This window comes from Coregonus clupeaformis, unplaced genomic scaffold, assembly GCF_020615455.1.
Source record: "Coregonus clupeaformis isolate EN_2021a unplaced genomic scaffold, ASM2061545v1 scaf2679, whole genome shotgun sequence".
Taxonomy (NCBI): domain Eukaryota; kingdom Metazoa; phylum Chordata; class Actinopteri; order Salmoniformes; family Salmonidae; genus Coregonus; species Coregonus clupeaformis.
In genome coordinates, this window is record NW_025536133.1 from 30626 (window position 1) to 52500 (window position 21875).

General features: G+C 43.1%; 2 long non-coding RNA genes across 3 annotated transcripts; both read left to right on the forward strand.

Annotated features, from left to right (window-relative positions):
- The first annotated feature begins 19209 nt into the window (after positions 1–19209).
- On the forward strand, positions 19210–20812 carry LOC123489012. Its single transcript, XR_006660385.1, has 4 exons — positions 19210–19282; positions 19517–19813; positions 20371–20472; positions 20748–20812. It is a non-coding gene; the product is annotated as an uncharacterized LOC123489012 (long non-coding RNA).
- Positions 20813–20862: 50 nt separating this feature from the next.
- On the forward strand, positions 20863–21651 carry LOC123489010. 2 transcript variants are annotated; one of them, XR_006660382.1, is made up of 4 exons: positions 20863–20890; positions 20992–21053; positions 21188–21268; positions 21601–21651. It is a non-coding gene; the product is annotated as an uncharacterized LOC123489010 (long non-coding RNA). The 2 variants fall into 2 exon arrangements; XR_006660383.1 differs by having other exon boundaries at positions 20864–20890; positions 20992–21268.
- Positions 21652–21875: the final 224 nt, after the last annotated feature.

A 21875-nucleotide genomic window follows, 5' to 3' on the forward strand; every position in this document is an offset into this window, starting at 1 on the left:
ATTTAAACTCAGTTTTCACAATTCCTGACATTTAATCCTAGTAAAACTTTCCTGTCTTAGGTCAGTTAGGATCATCACTTTATTTTAAGAATGTGAAATGTCAGAATAATACTGTGGATATAGATACTTTTGTACCTGGTTCCTCCAGCATCTTCACAATGTCCTTTGCTGTTGTTCTGGGATTGATTTGCACTTTTCGCACCAAAGTACGTTCATCACTAGGAGACAGAATGTGTCTCCTTCCTGAGCAGTGTGACAGCTGCGTGGTCCCATGGTGTTTATATTTGATTACTATTGTTTGTACAGATGAACGTGGTACCTTCAGGCATTTTGAAATTGCTCCCAAGGATGAACCAGACTTGTGGAGGTCTACATTTTTTTTCTGAGGTCTTGGCTGATTTCTTTTGATTTTTCCATGATGTCAAGCAAAGAGGCACTGAGTTTGAAGGTAGGCCTTGAGATACATCCACAGGTACACCTCCAATTGACTCAAATTATGTCAATTAGCCTATCAGAAGCTTCTAAAGCCACGACATCATTTTCTGGACTTTTCCAAGCTGTTTAAAGGCACAGTCAACTTAGTGTATGTAAACTTCTGACCCACTGGAATTGTGATACAGTGAATTATAAGTTAAATAATCTGTCTGTAAACAATTGTTGGAAAAATTACTTGTGTCATGCACAAAATAGATGTTCTAACCGACTTGCCAAAGCTATAGTTTGTTAATAAGAAATTTGTGGAGTGGTTGAAAAACAAGTTTTAATGACTCCAACCTAAGTGTATGTAAACTTCCGACTTCAACTGTATATATATTTGCGAGAGAAAAAAAACATATGGGGGAAAATAATAATGTAAGTCGCTCTGGATAAGAGCGTCTGCTAAATGACGTAAATGTAATTGGAAGTGATGCAGACAATTACATTGATGGAAGTTACAATCTATCTGCAATATTAAAGCTGATCTACCCCCTAATAAATAAATAAAAAGGGTTAGGGGAAGGGTTAGCTAACATGCTAAGTAGTTGCAAAGTAGATAAAAAGTAGTAAGTAGTTTAAAAGTTGCTAATTAGCTAAAATGCTAAAGTTGTCCATGATGAGATTTGAACTGGCAAACTGTATTTTTTATTTTCTTTTATTTTTTATTTAACCTTTATTTAACCAGGTAAGCAAGTTGAGAACAAGTTCTCATTTACAACTGCGACCTGGCCAAGATAAAGCAAAGCAGTGCGATAAAAACAACAACAACACAGAGTTACATATGGAATAAACAAAACATACAGTCAATAATACAATAGAACATCTATATACAGTGTGTGCAAATGTAGTAAGTTATGGAGGTAAGGCAATAAATAGGCCATAGTGCAAAATAAATTACAATTTAGTATTAACACTGGAGTGATAGATGTGCAGAAGATGATGTGCAAATAGAGATACTGGGGTGCAAATTAGCAAACGAAATAACAATATGGGGATGAGGTAGTTGGGTGGGCTAATTACAGATCCCATCCACCCCACTTTAGTTTTTGCCTTAAGTAACCATCTGTCTTATCTAACCATACCAAACGTAACTTATCATACTCATTTGAGTGGTCAAGTTTACATTTACTATGTTACATCTAGTCTATGAGACGAGGCTGTAAAAACAGACCCAGACAAAACTGTTTTGTCCAAAAGCAGTGCATGGTTGATGTAATATAAATAAACATCTGCTTTCAAATCAGTTGGTAAAAGCATTGGTTTATTATTATTATTATTATTTATTTTTATTACATACCTCAGAATTGTCTGAGCATAATTGCAATATTGGTACAATTTACACATGTAATATAAGCAGTGCTTTCTTTGTATTAAACTCTGCTCACATTATCAGGCACAGAGAGAGGATGTTTTCCAGACTGATTGAATTGATTCCACTTGTCGAGCACAATGATACTGTGGCCTCTGTATAGATTAGTGAGTGAAACATATGCCAGTGGCTAACAGGGGATTTTATGTAATTTCCTGGGTAGTTTATCACATGCAGTAAACAGGAACCACAACACCAGTAAACACGGAGAGAGTAAGAAAACATGCCAACAGAAAACATGCTTAGTTAGATCACACAGGTAACTTCTGATAAATCCAATAACTTGGTACTGTCATGAATAGATACAGTGGGGAAAAAAGTATTTAGTCCAGAAAATCAGAAAATCACATTGTAGGATTTTTTATGAATTTATTTGCAAATTATGGTGGAAAATAAGTATTTGGTCAATAACAAAAGTTTCTCAATACTTTGTTATATACCCTTGGTTGGCAATGACACAGGTCAAACGTTTTCTGTAAGTCTTCACAAGGTTTTTCACACACTGTTGCTGGTATTTTGGCCCATTCCTCCATGCAGATCTCCTCTAGAGCAGTGATGTTTTGGGGCTGTCGCTGGGCAACACAGACTTTCAACTCCCTCCAAAGATTTTCTATGGGGTTGAGATCTGGAGACTGGCTAGGCCACTCCAGGACCTTGAAATGCTTCTTACGAAGCCACTCCTTCGTTGCCCGGGGCGGTGTGTTTGGGATCATTGTCATGCTGAAAGACCCAGCCACGTTTCATCTTCAATGCCCTTGCTGATGGAAGGAGGTTTTCACTCAGAATCTCACGATACATGGCCCTATTCATTCTTTCCTTTACACGGATCAGTCGTCCTAGTCCCTTTGCAGAAAAACAGCCCCAAAGCATGATGTTTCCACCCCCATGCTTCACAGTAGGTATGGTGTTCTTTGGATGCAACTCAGCATTCTTTGTCCTCCAAACACGAGCGAGTTGAGTTTTTACCAAAAAGTTATATTTTGGTTTCATCTGACCATATGACATTCTCCCCAATCCTCTTCTGGATCATCCAAATGCACTCTAGCAAACTTCAGACGGGCCTGGACATGTACTGGCTTAAGCAGGGGGGACACGTCTGGCACTGCAGGATTTGAGTCCCTGGCGGCATAGTGTGTTACTGATGGTAGGCTTTGTTACTTTGGGCCCAGCTCTCTGCAGGTCATTCACTAGGTCCCCCCGTGTGGTTCTGGGATTTTTGCTCACCGTTCTTGTGATCATTTTGACCCCACGGGGTGAGATCTTGCGTGGAGCCCCAGATCGAGGGAGATTATCAGTGGTCTTGTATGTCTTCCATTTCCTAATAATTGCTCCCACAGTTGATTTCTTCAAACCAAGCAGCTTACCTATTGCAGATTCAGTCTTCCCAGCCTGGTGCAGGTCTACAATTTTGTTTCTGGTGTCCTTTGACAGCTCTTTGGTCTTGGCCATAGTGGAGTTTGGAGTGTGACTGTTTGAGGTTGTGGACAGGTGTCTTTTATACTGATAACAAGTTCAAGCAGGTGCCATTAATACAGGTAACGAGTGGAGGACAGAGGAGCCTCTTAAAGAAGAAGTTGCAGGTCTGTGAGAGCCAGAAATCTTGCTTGTTTGTAGGTGACCAAATACTTATTTTCCACCATAATTTGCAAATAAATTCATTAAAAATCCTACAATGTGATTTTCTGGAGAAAAAAAATCTAAATTTGTCTGTCATAGTTGACGTGTACCTATGATGAAAATTACAGGCCTCTCTCATCTTTTTAAGTGGGAGAACATGCACAATTGGTGGCTGACTAAATACTTTTTTCCCCCACTGTAAACCAAACCAGAGTATGTCGATACATCTGGAGTGAGTAGAAATTGAAATGGGACAGATGAAATGGGACAAATTAATTGCAGTTAAAAAGAGTTTGCGCTTCTCCAATGTGCACTTATCAGTAGTCAAACGTACTCTATGTCATAGTCTACATGTTGAGAGCACCAGTGGGGTTTACAGGTAGGTTATCTTGACTCCAGAACGATTTGAAAACAGCGGTATGTAGAGATAATCTCTGCTATGTCCAACCACTCCTTCACTGTCAGATTACCACATCCTCTTCTCCTGTTCTCCTTCTTCTCTCATTACGGCACTCATCTATCTCTCCATGATTATATGTGATAGACCAAAACAGGGGGGAACAGTTAAAGTCAGGATCAATCAATCCCAGAATTGACCAACAACCACTTATGGAGGATTTGTGAGGTTTAAGCAATAGATGCGGTAAAGAGATCAATCGAACTCGACCAAAACAATGGAAATGCCATGGCAACGCCACTCACTCACGTGAGGGAAAGATTCCGAATCTGTTAATTGCACCCCCATCTAAATTAGCCTACATTTAGGTTATTGTTTATATGTGTATTTAACACTATTTTGGGTAAACATTTTAGTATAATGTTTGTATGGATGTCAACCCCAATACATGCTCATGTCATCGTCACCAATCAACTGCATTACACTTAAAACTGGGTTCAACTGCCACCACCGATTTCTATATGCTAGCTATGCTACCAGGTTATACGAACGGAAGTTAGCATTTAGCAGACATTTTTTCTAACCCTGAAAATGATTATTTAAAAATATTATTCAGCGAAAACAGACAAATATATCCAAATAGGATTTTAGTAACCACATTGTGGGCCTGTTAGAACACAAAAATCATGACAGATTTGACGAATATCCACTTTGTAAGATCTGATTTTTATATGTGCCAATGACGGCATCTTCTTTATTTTCCCCATGGTCTACGTTCAATTGATCTCTTTACCGGCATGTATACTGTGATAATTCCACCTAGACTATCAGAGATATTACCATATTACTTGATCTTCATGTGTCACAGAGTAGGGGTAGGGGTTTGGGGTTGAATTGGAAATGGGCAATAGAGTACACTCACATTCAGTAAAACAAGGATCATCTGAGGGCCCAGCCACAGTTAGTTTAAGAAGCACCAGAGTAGTGAACAGTCAATGAATCAGCATATAAACCAAAACAGAGAGAAGAGCAGAGGGAACAGTCTCAGAGTCAACACAGAGAGAAAGACTGAGTGTCCTTGGTGCTATGTCCTTTGGAGGAGTCTAACACACTGATTAATGACCCTGGAGGCGGACACACACACAAACACACACACACGCAGCCAGAGAGTTGGGCAATCAATTCATCACACTTTATTTTGTGTGACCCCTACTACTGATGTGGCGGTGGCTAGAGATCTGCACAGAACACTCCTCTCTGCCTGCACCATTGTGGTAGCACAGGAAGACAGGCACGGCAATGTCTCGTCAGCGTAGCTGCATATACACACAATGCGCACGCACACACACACACACTTCTGTCAGAGACAGAGGGAATCCAACTCCCTCTGCTAAGGAGACACCATCATCTCCATAGGGGCTACATTATTGTGTGGGTGTATGAGGGTGAGTGAGGTTTTTGACAGAGGAGGACAGTGTGTGACTGTGTGTGTGGGTGTATGTTTGTGTGTTTGTTTGTGTGTGTGTGTGTTTGTTTGTTTGTTTGTTTGTTTGTTTGAGAGAGAGAGAGAGAGAGAGAGAGAGAGAGAGAGAGAGAGAGAGTGTCACGCCCTGGCTCTGGGGACTCTTAAATGTTGAGCCAGGGTGTGTAGTGTCTATGTTGTATTTTCTATGTTCATGATCTAGATCGTGTAGATCTATGTTGGCCAGGGTGGTTCCCAATCAGAGGCAGCTGATTCTCGTTGTCGCTGATTGGGTACCATACTTAGGCAGCCTGTTTGGCACTGTTTATTGTGGGATCTTGTTCCGGTAGGTTTGTGTTCAACCCAGGACTTCACGTATCGTTTGTTTTGTTGTTTTGGTTCGTGTTGTGTACTGAAATAAAAGAATGTACGCATATCACGCTGCGCCTTGGTCTGCCTCTTACAACGATCGTGACAGAAGATCCCACCAAAATAGGACCAAGCAGCGTGTTCAGGAGCTAACGCCGGGAACTAAACAGGAGGTAACGTTGGTAGATGTCCTCCTCGGTTGGGGGAGAATCACGGAGGAGGAGGCCGTCCGTTACCGGAGGGCGATGAATGAGGAGGCCCAGGTAGGAGAGGAGAAACGGCGCCAACCGTGCCGACGACGGACACGCGAGAGGCAACCCCAATAAAATGTTGGGGGGGGGCACACGGCATGGATGACGGGGCAGCAGGAGGCAGCTACAGGGCGAATCTGCAGAATAGGAGAGGAGGCCACCAGGTTACGGGGGCTATTGGTCATGAGGGAGCAGGAGTTAATTGGTCAGAGGGAGGAGCTACTGGAGGCGATAAGGGAGAAGGAGAGTGTAGAGGCACGGCGAGAGGAACTGGTTAGGCAGCAGAGGGAGCGGAGGTTTATAAGGAAACCCAGTCCCGCTCCTCGCACCAAGTAAGTGGTGTGTGTCACCAATCCGGTCCGGCCCGTTCCTGATCCCCGCACTAAGCCAGTGGTGCGTGTTCCCAGTATGGCCCGACCCATTCCTGCTTCCCGCACAAGGCCAGTGGTGTGTGTTCCCAGTACGGTCCGGCCCGTTCCTGCTCCCCGCACTAAGTTAGTGGTGCGTGTTCCCTGTACGGCCCAACCCGTTCCTGCTCCCCGCACTAAGTTAGTGGTGCGTGTTCCCAGTACGGCCCGACCCGTTCCTGCTCCTCGCACTAAGACAGTGGTGCGTGTTCCCAATCCGGCCCGGCCCGTTCCTGCTCCCGCGCCCAAGCCAGTGGTGCGAGGCGTCAGCCCGGTCCGGCCCGTTCCTGCTCCCGCACCAAGCCTGTGGTGCGCGTCGTCAGCCCGGTCCGGCCCGTTCCTGCTCCCCGCACCAAGCCAGTGGTGCGCGTCGTCATCCGGTCCGGCCCGTTCCTGCTCCCGCCCAAGCCAGTGGTGCGCGTCGTCAGCCCGGTCCGGCCCGTTCCTGCTCCCGCACCAAGCCAGTGGTGCGCGTCGCCAGCCCGGTCCGGCCCGTTCCTGCTCCCCGCACCAAGCCAGTGGTGCGCGTCGCCAACCGGTCCGGCCCGTTCCTGCTCCCGCACCAAGCCAGTGGTGCGGCGTCGCCAGCCCGGTCCGGCCCATTCCTGCTCCCCGCACCAAGCCAGTGGTGCGGCGTCGCCAGCCCGGTCCGGCCCGTTCCTGCTCCCGCACCAAGCCAGTGGTGCGGCGTCGTCAGTCCGGCACGGTCCGTGCCTGTTCCACCGGTACCTGGTCCGGCACCGGTCAGCTGCTCCACACCGGAGCCAGAGCAATCCGCTCCACCGGTGTCCAGTCCAGCTCCGGCCAGCGGGACCAGACCAGGGGCGCTATGGGGGGGTAGAGAGAGAGTGGTGGTCACGCCCGGAGCCGGATCCGCCTCCGAGGCGGAATGCCCACCCGGCCCCTACCCTCTTGTGTTTGGTTGGCGCGGTCGCAGTCCACGCCTTTGGGGGGGGGGGGGGTACTGTCATGTCCTGGCTCTGGGGACTCTTAAATGTTGAGCCAGGGTGTGTAGTGTCTATGTTGTATTTTCTATGTTCATGATCTAGATCGTGTAGATCTATGTTGGCCAGGGTGGTTCCCAATCAGAGGCAGCTGATTCTCGTTGTCTCTGATTGGGTACCATACTTAGGCAGCCTGTTTGGCACTGTTTATTGTGGGATCTTGTTCCGGTAGGTTTGTGTTCAACCCAGGACTTCACGTATCATTTGTTTTGTTGTTTTGGTTCGTGTTGTGTACTGAAATAAAAGAATGTACGCATATCACGCTGCGCCTTGGTCCGCTTCATCTTATAACGATCGTGACAGAGAGAGAGAGAGAGAGCAAGATAGGCAAAACTATTGGGTCCTTGCTATAAGGATTCTGCTGATTTCATTACCTGCGGGATCGTCTGAGACGAGCCACCTGGACAGCTGATGAAACTGAGGAGTATTTCTGTCTGTAATAAAGCCCTTTTGTGGGGAAAAACTCATTCTGATTGGCTGGGCCTGGCTCCCCAGGGCCTAATTTATTTATTCAACTGACTGAATTCCTTATATGAACTGTAACTCAGTAAAACTGTTGAAATTGTCGCATGTTGCCTTCATATTTTTGTTCAGGTACATATAGAATATACAGTCGATTCCTGATAAGTGCACATTGGAATGTGTCAATTCTGTTTAATTGTATTGCAGTTCACCAGCACTGATTCAACTATCTACACTGAACAAAATAAATGCAACATGCAACAATTTCAAAGATTGTACTGAGTTTACAGTTCATATAAGGAAATCAGTGAATTGAAATACATTCATTATGCCATAATCTATGGATTTCACATGACTGGGAATAGAGATATTAATATGTTGGTTTAAAAAAAAGGTAGGGGCATGGATCAGAAAACCAGTCAGTATCTGGTGTGACCACCATTTGCCTCATGCAGCGTGACACATCTCCTTCGCATAGAGTTAATCAGGCTTTTGATTGTAGCCTGTGGAATGTTGTCCTACTCCTCTTCAATGGCTGTGCGACGTTGCTGGATATTGGCGGGAACTGGAACATGCTGTCGTACAGGTTGATCTAGAGCATCCCAAACATGCTCAATGTGTGACATGTCTGGTGAGCATGCAGGCCATTTTCAGCTTCCAGGAATTGTGTACAGCTACTTGCAACATACTGCCGTGCATTATCATGCTGAAACATGAGGTGATGGCGGCAGATCAATAGCACGACAATGGGCCTCAGGATCTCGTCACGGTATCTCTGTGCTTTCAAATTGCCATCGATAAAATGCAATTGTGTTCGTTGTCCATAGCTTATGTCTGCCCATACCATAACCCCACTGCCACCATGGGCACTCTGTTCGGAACGTTGATATTAACAAACCGCCCACCCACACAACGTCTGCCATCTGCCAAGTACAGTTAAAACCAGGATTAATCCGTGAACAGCACACTTCTCTAGCGTGCCAGTGGCCGTCATAGGTGAGCATTTGCCCACTGAAGTCGGTTACGACGCCGAACTGCAGTCAGGTCAAGACTCTGGTGAAGACGATGAGCACGCAGATGAGCTTCCCTGAGAAGGTTTCTGACAGTTTGTGCAGAAGTTCTTCGGTTGTGCAAATCCACAGTTTCATCAGCTGTCCGGGTGGCTGGTCTCAGACGAACACGCAGGTGAGGAGGCTGGATGTGGAGGTCCTGGGCTGGCGAGGTTACACGTGGTTGTCACGCCCTGATCTGTTTCACCTGTCTTGTGCTTGTCTCCACCACCAACCAGGTGTCTCCCATGTGTCCCCATTATCCCCTGTGTATTTATACCAGTGTTTTCTATTTGTCTGTTGCCAGTTCGTCTTGTCCCATCAAGTCCTACAAGCGTGCTCCTGTGTTTCCTGTGCTCTAGTTTTGCTTTTTCTAGTCTTCCCAGTTCTGACCTATCTGCCTGTCCCCGATCCTGCCTGCCGTCCTGTATCTGCCTGACTCTGATTTGGACTATGACCCTTGCCTGCCTTGACTTACCGATTGCCTGCCCCTTGTATGTCAAAAACTCTAAGACTCATACTATCCGCCTCCTGTGTCTGCATCTGGGTCTTAGCCTGAGCAATAATAGTGGTCTGTGGTTGTGAGGCCGGTTGGACATACAGACAAATTCTCTGAAATGACGATGGAAGCGGCTTATGGTAGAGAAATGAACATTCAATTCTCTGGCAACAGCTCTGGTGGACATTCCTGCAGTTAGCATGCCAATTTCACGCTCCCTCAAAACTCGAGACATCTGTGGCATTGTGTTATGTGACAAAACTGCACATTTTAGAGTAGCCTTTTATTGTCACCACCACAAGGTGCATCTGTGTAATGATATGCCACATCTGTCAGGGAGAGGTTGGCAAAGAAAAAATACTCACTAACAGGGATGTAAACAAATTTGTGCACAAAATTTAGAGAAATAAGCTTTTTGTGCTTATGGAAAATTACTGGGATCTTTTATTTCAGCTCATGAAACATGGGACCAACACTTTACATGTTGCATTTATATTTTTGTTCAGTATATTTTACTTGCTGTGGATATTTTAATGCAGTCAAGACAAGTTTTGTTCCATGTTTCATGAGCTGACAAAACTGTTTTGCTAGCCAGTGTTGCCAACTCTTCAGTAAGGAAAGTTCAGTAAGGACAGCTATTGGCTGTCCTAAAAGTCTCTAGAAGTCGCTAAATGACGTCATCACCTAATTTTCATAATTGGCCATGTGCATGTAATTGTGATGGACGCTGTAGGAGAGAGGAATAACGTTGTGGGAGAGACAAAAAGTAAGAAACACCCTACATTTACATCCCGCCCTGAATGTAAGCCAGGGTGGGATCAGCCAGCGGCGGCTTCCCACATGCACGATTCATTTGCAGTCTGGACATGGAGGGGTGAACATCTCCTGCTCTGACTGCAGCTGGAAGGGACTGCTGCGCGAGGACTGGGCCGCCTGTGAGTGCTTTGAGACGGGGTTGGCCTGTGAGTGCTTTGGGACGGGGGTGGGCTGTGAGTGCTTTGGGACGGGGGTGGGCTGTGAGTGCTTTGGGATGGGGGTGGGGCCCACGGCAGCACCCACTGCTCATTGAGAAGAGTAAGAACGATACGTGCTTTCACGTCTGAGTCTCCAAAAGTCTCCAATAACACCAGAAAAAGTCGCTAGATTTGACGTTAATCGCTTTTTTGAAAATGTGTCAGAGGGGTCTGAAAACTCGCTAAATATAGCGACAAAGTTGCTAAGTTGGCAACACTGGAGTATGTTCCGGGACTCAGCCGATGGCATTGAGGAGTACAGTGTCTTTCGAAAGTATTCACCCCCCTTGGCATTTTTCCTATTTTGTTGCCTTACAACCTGTGATGAAAATTGATTTTTTGGGGGTTTGTATCATTTGATTTACACAACATGCCTACCACTTTGAAGATGCAAAAAAAGATTTTTTGTGAAACAAACAAGAAATAAGACAAAAAAACAGAAAACTTGACGCTTAGATTGCACACAGGTGGACTTTATTTAACTAATTATGTGACTTCTGAAGGTAATTGGTTGCACCAGATCATATTTAGGGGCTTCATAGCAAAGGGGGTGAATACATAAGCACACACCACTTTTCCGTTATTTATTTTTTTAATTTTTTGAAACAAGTAATTTTTTTCATTTCACTATTTTGTGTATGTCCCTTACATGAAATCCAAATAAAAATCCATTTAAATTACAGGTTGTAATGCAACAAAATAGGCAAAACGCCAAGGGGGATGAATACTTTTGCAAGGCACTGTATACAACATCAGTCACCGGCTTCATCAATAAGTGCATCGATTACATTGTCTGACCAACTGGCAAGTGTCTTCACTGACATTTTCAACCTGTCCCTGGCTGAGTCTTTAATACCTACATGTTTCAAACAGACCACCATAGTCCCTGTGCCCAAGAACATCAAGGTAACCTGCCTAAATGACTACCGACCCGTAGCACTCACGTCTGTACCCATGAAGTACTTTGAAAGGCTCACAGCAACACCATCATCCCAGAAACCCTAGACCCAGTCGAATTTGCATACCGCTCCAACAGATCCACAGATGACGCAATCTCTTTTGCACTAAACACTGCCCTTTCCCACCTGGACAAAAGGAACACCTACGTGAGAATGCTGTTCATTGACTACAGCTCAGCATTCAACAACATAGTGCCTTCAAAGCTCATCACTAAGCTAAAGACCCTGGAACTAAACACCTCCCTCTGCAACTGGATCCTGGACTTCCTAACGGGCTGCCCCCAGGTGGTAAGGATAGGCAACAACACATCTGCCACGCTGATCCTCAACACGGGGGCCCCTCAGGGGTGCGTGCTTAGTCCCCTCCTGTACTCCCTGTTCACCCATGACTGCCTGGCCAAGCACAACTCCAACACCATCATTACGTTTGCAGATGACACAACGGTGGTAGGCCTGATCACCGACAACGATGAGACAGCCTATAGGGAGGAGGTCAGAGACCTGGCAGTGTGGTGCCAGGACACAACCTCTCCCTCAACGTGATCAAGACAAAGGAGATATTGTGGACTAAAGGAAAAGGAGGGCCGAGCACGCCCCCATTCTCATCGACGGGCTGTAGTGGAGCTTCAAGTTCCTTGGTGTCCACATCACTAACAAACTATCATGGTCCAAACACACCAAAGATTTGGCGTGTGTCCTCAGATCGTCAAAAAGTTATTCAGCTGCACCATCAAGAGCATCCTGACTGGTTGCATCACCGCCTGGTATGGCAACTGCTTGGCTTCCAATCACAATGCGCTACAGAGGGTAGTGCGTACGGCCCAGTACATCACTGGGGCCAAGCTTCCTGCCATCCAGGACCTCTATACCAGGCGTTGTCAGAGGAAGGCCCTAAAATTTGCCAAAGACTCCAGTCACCCTAGTTATAGACAGTTCTCTCTGCTACCGCACGGCAAGCGGTACCGGAGCGCCAAGTCTAGGTCCAAAAGGCTTCTTAACAGCTTCTACCCCCCAAGCCGTAAGACTGCTGAACAGCTAATCAAATGTTTCAAACGTTGAGTTGACTGCAGATGAGAGAGCACTACTGACACCTGCTGGACACAGTAGGAACTAGCGATGCCTGATGTGTACCTATGTCTTTGTGAACAACAACACTCACAGCAGCTTTCTTCACAGGCTTGGCTCTTTCGGCATTCCTGCTGGCTGTCTCCAGCTCCACCAGTTTACCAATCCTTCTGTACAGCATCTCTTAGAACACACACACACACAGACTGGGCTCACAGATCACACTTATCAACAGTGATAAATATAATACTTAATTAACTACTTTAAAATCACTAAAATGTGTTAAGAGTTTCCTGTACCGTTTGTGATCTCTATGACTCATCAACAGCTGAGAGGGTTGAGGTTTTTCCTCATGACCTAATGGAAATTACAGTATGTCCTTATGCAAACTGTGAGCACATTCAGTTACAACACCAATGCCGTGTTGTTGTTCACCAATAACTGAGCTGCTACAACAAAGGCCAGGAGTTTTTCCTGGCCAGGTCATGTAGACAGGAAAACTCCTAGCCTTGGTAATTACAGATGATGTCTGACCTTCTCAGCCTCCTGGTACCGAGAATCCAGATCCAGCCCCAGGCCCAGAGTGCTCAAATTGTTCTCAGCAACCTTCATATCACTGCAGGTGAGTCCTAGCTACAGAATATGATGTGATATTACATGCATCTTTAACTGTTACTCAGCACAAGTAAAAGTATCAGAGAAATGTATACCAAAATATCTTGCATGTGTTGAGACATACAAAGTTAGCAGAATATCTTGCAGATTCAAAATACATATGGAATGCTTTAGTAAATCTGAAATTATAAGAGTGTTGCTGGTTGCTTTTATAAGCCTGTATTTATCAATACAGATGGATTTCTTGTTTTGTATGGTTTACCCAAAATGTTTTAGGGCATATATCTGTATTGCCTGGAATACGCAACTGCGCGCATCCCTATCCAATTCCGAAGTGCATATTGAAGATCTTGGAAAAACTGTCCACATTTACTTTTCGTCAGCCATCAAGATTAGTAGGCCTAATGAACAGCAAAAGCACTAGCCTATGTCAATCTACTATCCCCCATAGTATAAAAGTTGACATATTCTATTATGTGCAATATATAAATATTCCAAACATAGTCTGGGGCAGTTGTGGGATGCGATAGATCCCAAATTAATACAACCACTAGCATCAAAACAATTTTTTACGCAACAGATCAGAACTTTAGCTTAAAATGTTGATCAACTATTTGGCTATTCTTCACATTATAAGCGCAGCAATGTGCACATGGTAGTAGGCTATAAGCGCAAATGTTCCATTAGCGGGAAAACACCATTATCAAAAGTGACCGCAAATGCGATTATGCATGTTTGCTTTTATTATAAAGGTGCATTTTTATAGTGAAAAATATCTTCCCCAAACTTGAAACTCACGCGATGCTTATGTATGCCAATTAGGCTCCACACCCCTTGTAAAGCGGATTAATATGCTTAATTTTAAGAAGTTATTTGACCACTTCAGTTGTGATACAAACCTTATCAAAACATATAGGCCTATGGGCTAGGCTACGTGAGGTGTGCGACTATGATTAGAAAAAGGCATTGTTTCTTGCCTTACGCTGGGCATTATTCACAAGTGATAATATATAATTCACAAGTGATAGGCTAATATTGTCACCCATCAGACTATTCTTGATTTAATCTTCTTTACATATACTAAATAATATATGTGTGAAATTCGTTTTGATTTAGAATGGACCATTATCATGCATCTGTCTCTAAACAGGGGGAAAAATACATGTAATCTCTGCACTTAAATAGCGAATGGAGGACACTTTTCCCGTGGTTCATTTTCATGCCAGCTAGGTAAGCTATACTCCTGTTGTAAAGATAAGCAATGTGCTTAATATTAGGAAAGTTGAGAAATAAAGGCCTAGCCTATAGAAGCTGATGGGATCCTCCTCTTTTTAATAGAGGCCATCACTCTGTTTGCGCAACATGAGCTCATGGGCTCTCATGACGTGTTTGATTAGATTTTCGATTACATTTGCATTGATGTCAGAGTGATTAGAGGGACAATAGAGTGCTGAGTACCAGGCAGTTAGCAAGTTTGGTAGGCTACTAATAACCATCAGCAGCATCAGAGCTTGGAGAAGCCTAATTGACTGTGGTCATGACTCGTGACCGTCGGTGTGGCGTTAATACAGTCACCGCAACAGCCCTAGGCACAATCCACTACTATCCACTACAAGAATCCACAGACATTGCTATGGCAGATTCAATTTAATTGAATTCCAACTTGGTTATATTTTGCTCTGTGTCTCTGTAGGTTGTACTCTCGTAGAATGTAATCTGAAGGAGATCCCCATCTTCTCAGGCCAGTCTGTTCTCCTGCCCTGCTCCTGTACTGACCTCCAAGCTAAACCTCACAGCCTCACATGGAACTTCCAAAAACAAAACAGTTAGCGTTGGATACCATTAACCCAGAGTGATCTCTACAGGTACAGAGTGGAGATGTTCATTACTGGGAACTCTCCTGGGAACCTCTCTCTCCACCTCTCACACATCACTAAGGAGGATCATGGGGTGTACAGGTGTACAATCAAGGATAGAGAAGACAGGAACACATACTGTACATCTGACTCTATGTAAAAGGTAAGAGATGCATCTCAGGCTTAGACAGCTGTGTATAGAAAATATGACAGGAAGCAACAGTATAAGGCAAACATCTGTACAAACAATTCATGGTTTGGTCCTCAAATATATAAGCTATTTCAGATTACTACATTATATGGCATTAATAATACTGAAGGCTAGCAGTGATACTGTTAGTAATGGGTAGTCTTACATGTTCATGGTAGCAGTTGTAGAGAACTACCATCATCTAAAATTGATAAAGTAAGTATAACACATTTCTATGTATTTCAACAGGCTGCACTTTGTTAGGACACTACAGCCCTGGAGATGGTTAGATCCACACACCAGTCTGTGCTCCTGCCCTGTTCCGGTTCTGAACTTGGCTAAACCTCCCAGCGTCACATGGACTAAATTCAGAGATGGACAGAGACCTGAGACTATATCAACCCAGAGTGATCACTACAAAGGCAGAGTAAAGATGTTTACTGAGAACTCTCCTGGGAACCTCTCTCTCATCCTTTCACATCTAACGAGTGAGGATGAGGGGTGATACTGGTGCCAAATCAGTACTGTAGAAATCAAAGAAATCAAACTCTATTTTAAAGGTAAGAGATCCCACTCCCAAAAAATGTTGGGGCTCATTTTATCTTTAGCTACATAGTATTGGCAGGGACCTAATGCTCCACTTTTCTGTTAGAGTCAGAGCAAACCAAAACACCCACCACCACCAAACATCCAACAGTAACTCAAACCAAAACACCCACTGCCACCAATAACTCAACCCACAACTAGAAAATCCCTACCAACAACTTCATCTAAAAGTCAGTGTACATCATGACAACACTCCACAAGCAAAATAAGGAAATCATTCAAATGTCTTATATTGCTAAAGACTGTTGCTGATTATAACCATATTTATATCAAAGGATCAGTACATTTCCTGGAAGAGTCAGTTACACGAGACTGACTAAATGTCCATGTCCTGTAGGGACAGACACTGGGGGACTTCAAGAAAGCTCCATCTACAATCCTCTACATTGTACTGGCTGTTCTACCAGTCATACTCATCATTGCTGGAGTGGCTCTTTACAGATAGAGGAGAAATAATGGTTACTTGTCCACAATTGCAACCACATAGAAAAGCAATGAGTTTAGTTGGGGGAAAGTGACAGGACTAATTGTGTGTATTAAACTCACTGTTATTTTATAGAAAAACACAGAGGAGAAAAGTAGTGGGAGCAAAACAGGGGGAAAGAAAATGATAAGGTAAATAAATAATTTAGAAGCTCTATCTTACAGGGGTGTCAAACTCATTCCATGGAGGGCCTAGTGTCTTCTGGATTTTGGTTTCTCCTTTCAATTCCTTACTAATCAGTCACCTTAATTCCTCAATCAAGTACAAGGGAGGAGCGAAAACCCGCAGACACTCGGCCCTCCGTAGAATGAGTTTGACACATGAGAGTGTGGGGGAAATTAAGATATGACGAAAGAATACATCCCATTTATCATTGTGTTATTTATGAGGATGGTCAATTAGACAGTTACTGTTTGTGTCTCATTGTATCTCTCCTCTATAGGATGATGTATGCTACGGTTCACACAGAAACATCAACCAAGAGGAGACAACAACACTCCACAGTGCACTAGTAAGAGAAGTGTAGTATGTGTGTTAGTAAAAATACACTGAGTGTACAAAACATTAAGAACACCTTCCCTAATATTGAGTTGCACCCCCCTTTTGCCCTTAGAACAACCTAAATTTGTCGGGCATGGACCCTACAAGGTGTCGAAAGCATTCCACAGGAATGCTGGCCTATGTTGACTCAATGCTTCCCATTGTTGTGTCAAGTTGGCTGGATATCCTTTGGGTGGTGGACCCATTCTTGATACTCACACGAAACTGTTGCGCGTGAAAAACCCAGCAGCATTGCAGTTCTTGACACACTCAAACCGGTGCACCTGGCACCTACTACCTACCATACCTCGTTCAAAGGCACTTAAATATTTTGCCTTGCCCATTCACCCTCTGAGTGGCACATGTACACAATCCATGTCTCAAGGCTTAAAAATCCTTCTTTAACCTGTCTCCTCCGATTCATCTACACTGACTGAAGTGGATTTAACAAAGTGACATCAATAGGGATCATAGCTTCACCTGGATTCACCTGGTCAGTCTATGTCATGGAAAGAGCACTCAGTGTATATATAGTGTAAATTAGTGTGAATCTACATCCCTGGGTGCTGCAGTGCCTGTATCTGAATGTATCTTGTGTTTCTTGTTGTCCCTCTGTACAGGAGGATCCCTCAGTTATATACTCCATTGTCCACATGAAAGGAAAAGGGAAGGCAGCAGTGAGTATAGAGAACAGTGGAGAATTTGTGTTTATTTAACCTTTATTTAACTAGGCAAGTCAATTAAGAACTCATTCTTCTTTACAATGACGGCCAGAGTATGCCAGCATCAAGACGGGCAGATCCTCCTAGAGCCATTATACAGTAGGCCACACAACATGTGTGGTTATTGTTACCATATATTACTTAACTGTAAATATGTTTCACTCTTCACATACAAATCTTCATATTACAAGGCAAATTAAATACCATATGATAGAATTCAAATTTGATCCCAATTACATTATGTATTTTGTCTTTCACTTTTCTTCTGCCATAATATCATAAATTAAATGCATTCTGTAAATATGTATGATAGATTATTTTTCAAAACTAACAACTTTTATTAACAGTGTAAAGAATAGGAAAATCTATGGCAATAAAGTTTGAACAAAAAGTACGCTCTTCTCTTCTTTTTGATAAGTTGTGTTGTTTTATGTATCTACATTGGCAATGTTTGGAATCATAGTTCTGCTAAAATCATGCTTGTTCTCTAATGGTGATATGTGGAATTATATTGCAATGGCGATAGAAATTCTCTTCAACCAGTATGCCTTTGTTGATTTTGGGGAATTATGCAATACCTGCCTAATTTTTCTAATATACTGTATTTAGGGTCTATATTTGTTATCTAAAGAGGTTGAGCAGTTTTCCATTTATGAAATGACAGATTGGAGGATTGATGGTCATTTTGTCATGGATTACATTATCATGGTCAAATGAAAATAATCCTAGATTTATCTGAACTATGATTCCTTTCAAAGACTGACATCATTTTGAGAAGAGCGAGAGTCGGATGACTAGTTAAGGAGAGTCGGGTGACTAGTTAGAGAAAAAGAGATGCAGAGAGGTCTGTAACCGGATGTGGGCTGAGAGTCACGACATAGCATTCACACACTGTACTTCCCTGGCAAGGTCACACAAGTACACATATTGTCAGTCTACACTCACAGGGAAGCCAAACTCAGTCCCTCTCTCAACACATACACACAGAACATACCGTTTCTGTCTTTAGACAGTCTTCAACATCAGGAGACAGTTGTCATCATGTGGATCTCTGTGTTTCTGATCAGCGCAATCCTTCACATTACTGCAGGAAATGAAGGTGAGTCCTACTGTCTTAACCTGTATGTGGTTATGGAGGCCATGGAGACCTCACTGTTACTGAAAAAAAGAGTGTGTGGAAAAATACTAATGTGTTGAGTATACAAAGTGTACACAATCACATAAAGTGTTGCTTGTTGCTCTTACTCTGGGGAGATTGTTTATCAACAGTCATCCTTCTGCAGTTATTATTCTGGTTCATAAACAATGTTTATGGCATATCTTATTGCTTCTGGTCAAATAAACCATTGATTCACTTTGGATAAAAGTGTCTGCTAAATGGCATGTATGGATTCTGTTGCAGATCTCTCAAATCCTGTTTCAGTTTCAGACACAATGTAACATCAGATTACTTAACAAGAAGGTACTGCCCATAATGGATTGTCTATACTGTACATGCAGAATTGTAATACTCGTATTATAAGTATAATGTTGCTCTGTTTTTCAACAGGCTGTACCCTTTCAGGCACTAACATTCGACTGCAGGAGATCACTGCATTTACAGGCCAGTCTGTTCTCCTGCCCTGCTCCTGTACTGTACGTCAGTTTGATACTCCTAGACTCACATGGACTAAATTGAGTCAGGAGACTGTTATATTAACCCAGAGTGAGCTCTACAGAGACAGAGTGGAGCAGTTTAATGAAAAATTTCCTGGGAACCTCTCTGTCCTCCTCTACACCTCACTCCAGGATGATCAGGAGATTACAGATGTACAATCAAGGATAGAGAAAACAGGGACGAATACAGGGACATCAGACTCCATGTTAAAGGTAAGAGATTCAGACAGCTGTATATAGAAAGTATAACAGTATGGCAAACATCTGTACAAAACAATTCATGGTTTGGTCCATCAAATATATAAGCTATTTCAGATTACTATATGGCGTTGGTAATACCGTTAGTAATGGGTAGTCTTAAGTGTTCATGTTAGCAGTTGTAGAGAGCTACCATCATCTAAAATTGATCAAGTAGGTGTCCCTCAACAAATTGCTCTGTTTCAACAGGCTGCACTTTGTCAGACTCTAACCAACTGGAGATAGTTAGATCCCGGGGCCAGTCTGTGCTCCTGCCCTGCTCCTGTACTGAACTCCAGGCTAAACCTCTCAGACTGACATGGACTAAATTCCTCGATGGACAGACACACGCAATACCATTAAGAGACAGAGTGGAGATGTTTAATACTGAGAAATCTCCAGGGAACCTCTCTGTCCTTCTCTCATGCATCACTAAGGAGGATCAGGGGTGGTACAGGTGTGAAATAAACAACCAAAACTTTAGAGACATACGTATCACTGTTAAAGGTAAGAGATCTGATAATGATGCATTTTATCACAGAGGTTTCTCCGTAAATAACTTAACATCATAAGAACAGAATGGCTACGAATGCGTACAGAGCAGCAGTTTGTAGATTTCCTGACAGTTGTGTAGAATGTAGCAGCACGGTATGGTTATTATCACTAGTAGTAACTGATAAAAAGTGAGTATTGTCTGCACACTGAAAAACAAGCACTGTGTTCACAATTTAAGTTGACTTTGTCATGCTCAAGAGGTGCATAACAAAATAAGTTTAGAAGAGGGTAAAGATGGGTATTCAAAACACCTTGAACTCACATTCATAACACCTTTTAATTCATAACAACATAACACATATTCAACATCAACACTGTTGAAGGCCTACCGACCAATATAGTGCAATTGAGTGAGTGGAATATCTCTCTTTAAACACAACAAATAGCCTAGATATAGAACATGTAAACTAATCTGGGACTCATGTTAGTTGCATAGTATTGGCAGAGCCCATTCTAACATGCGCCTCTGCTCTAGCTAACACTAGGCTAATGGTCCTCTCTCCTGTTAGAGACAGATGGACCCCAAAAAACCACTACCACTAAACAACCAAAAGTAACTCAAACCAAAAGACCAGAGACTACAAAAGCACTACCAACAACTGCATCTAAAGGTCAGTTCATGTCCAATGAATATCATGAAATTACACTCCCCAGCAGAATATTTAAAGGAAATTATTCAAATGTCTCAAAATTACACACATATACTACTGGTCATACCTACAATTCCATCAAATTGTCAGTACATTTTATGTCTGACAGGTTCGAATAGATGACATTTTAACAAAAAAACTACATCAGTGTACAAGCTGACCACAGGACACAATTTTGCACTAAGCAAAGCTCTCTGTTATACTGTAGACTGACTAAACATGTCCATATCCTGTAGGAACAGACACAGTGGGGACCTCAGGAGAAGCTCCATCTGCATCCTCTCTGCCAAACAATACCATCAATACATCTTACTGGCTGTTCTACCAGTCATACTGATCATCGCTAGAGTGGCTTTGTACATATACAAGAGAAACAAAGGTATTTATCCACAATTGCAACTACTCAGAAAAGCAATGAGTTCAGTGGAATGTGGGAATGGTTCATTTTGTGTATTAAACACTGTTTTCTTTTTTTCCCAGGAAAGAAAAACACTGGGGAGAATAGTAGTGGGAGCAAAACAGAAGAAGAGAAAAATGATGAGGTTCATCAATAATTTAGAAGCTCTATCACATTGAGATTGTGGGGAAATCAAGAATACATCCCACTTATCATTGTGTTATTATACGGTTAAGGGTACAAAGTTACTGTATGTGGGCCTTCTTCTCTGTTTCCTAGGATGATCCCTCTACAATGTATTCTACGGTTACAGACAGAAACACTGGTTTAGGCGACAAGACAACAACACTCAGTGCACCAGTAAGAGAACGTTTGTGTTTGTGTGTTTGTTTTTAAGACTGTTACTGGATTAAATCATGTCAAATTCAGTGGGAAAATGAAGGTCTCAAGAAAGATTACATCTCAATCACTGTGCTATTTGTGTGCTGATGGATGTTGCAACGTCATTACACAGTATGTGTCTCATTGTATCTTGCCTCTCTAGGATGAAAAGTGTAGTGTGTGTGTGTGTGTGTGGTAGTATAAACATTATATATAGTGTAAAGTAGTGTGAATCTGTGCATCCCTAGATGTTAGCAGCATTGCCTGTGTCTCTGAATGTATCTTGTGTTTCTTATTGTCCCTTTCTATAGGATGATCCCTCAGTGATATACTCCACCATCGTCCACATGACAGGAAAAAGGGAAAGCAGCAGTGAGTCTGGAGAGCAGTGGAGAAATAAGTACGCCAGGATCAAGACAGGCAGATCCTCCTAGAGCCACTATAAAAGGCTCACAAGGCTCTCAGCCTTATACTACAGAGAGATCTCATATTGTGCCCAGTATCATGAGGCTTTATCTGGCACACTTAACTGTAAATATATTTCACTCTCCAATAACACGTTTAGTGGTTAGCTGTGCACAGGGAA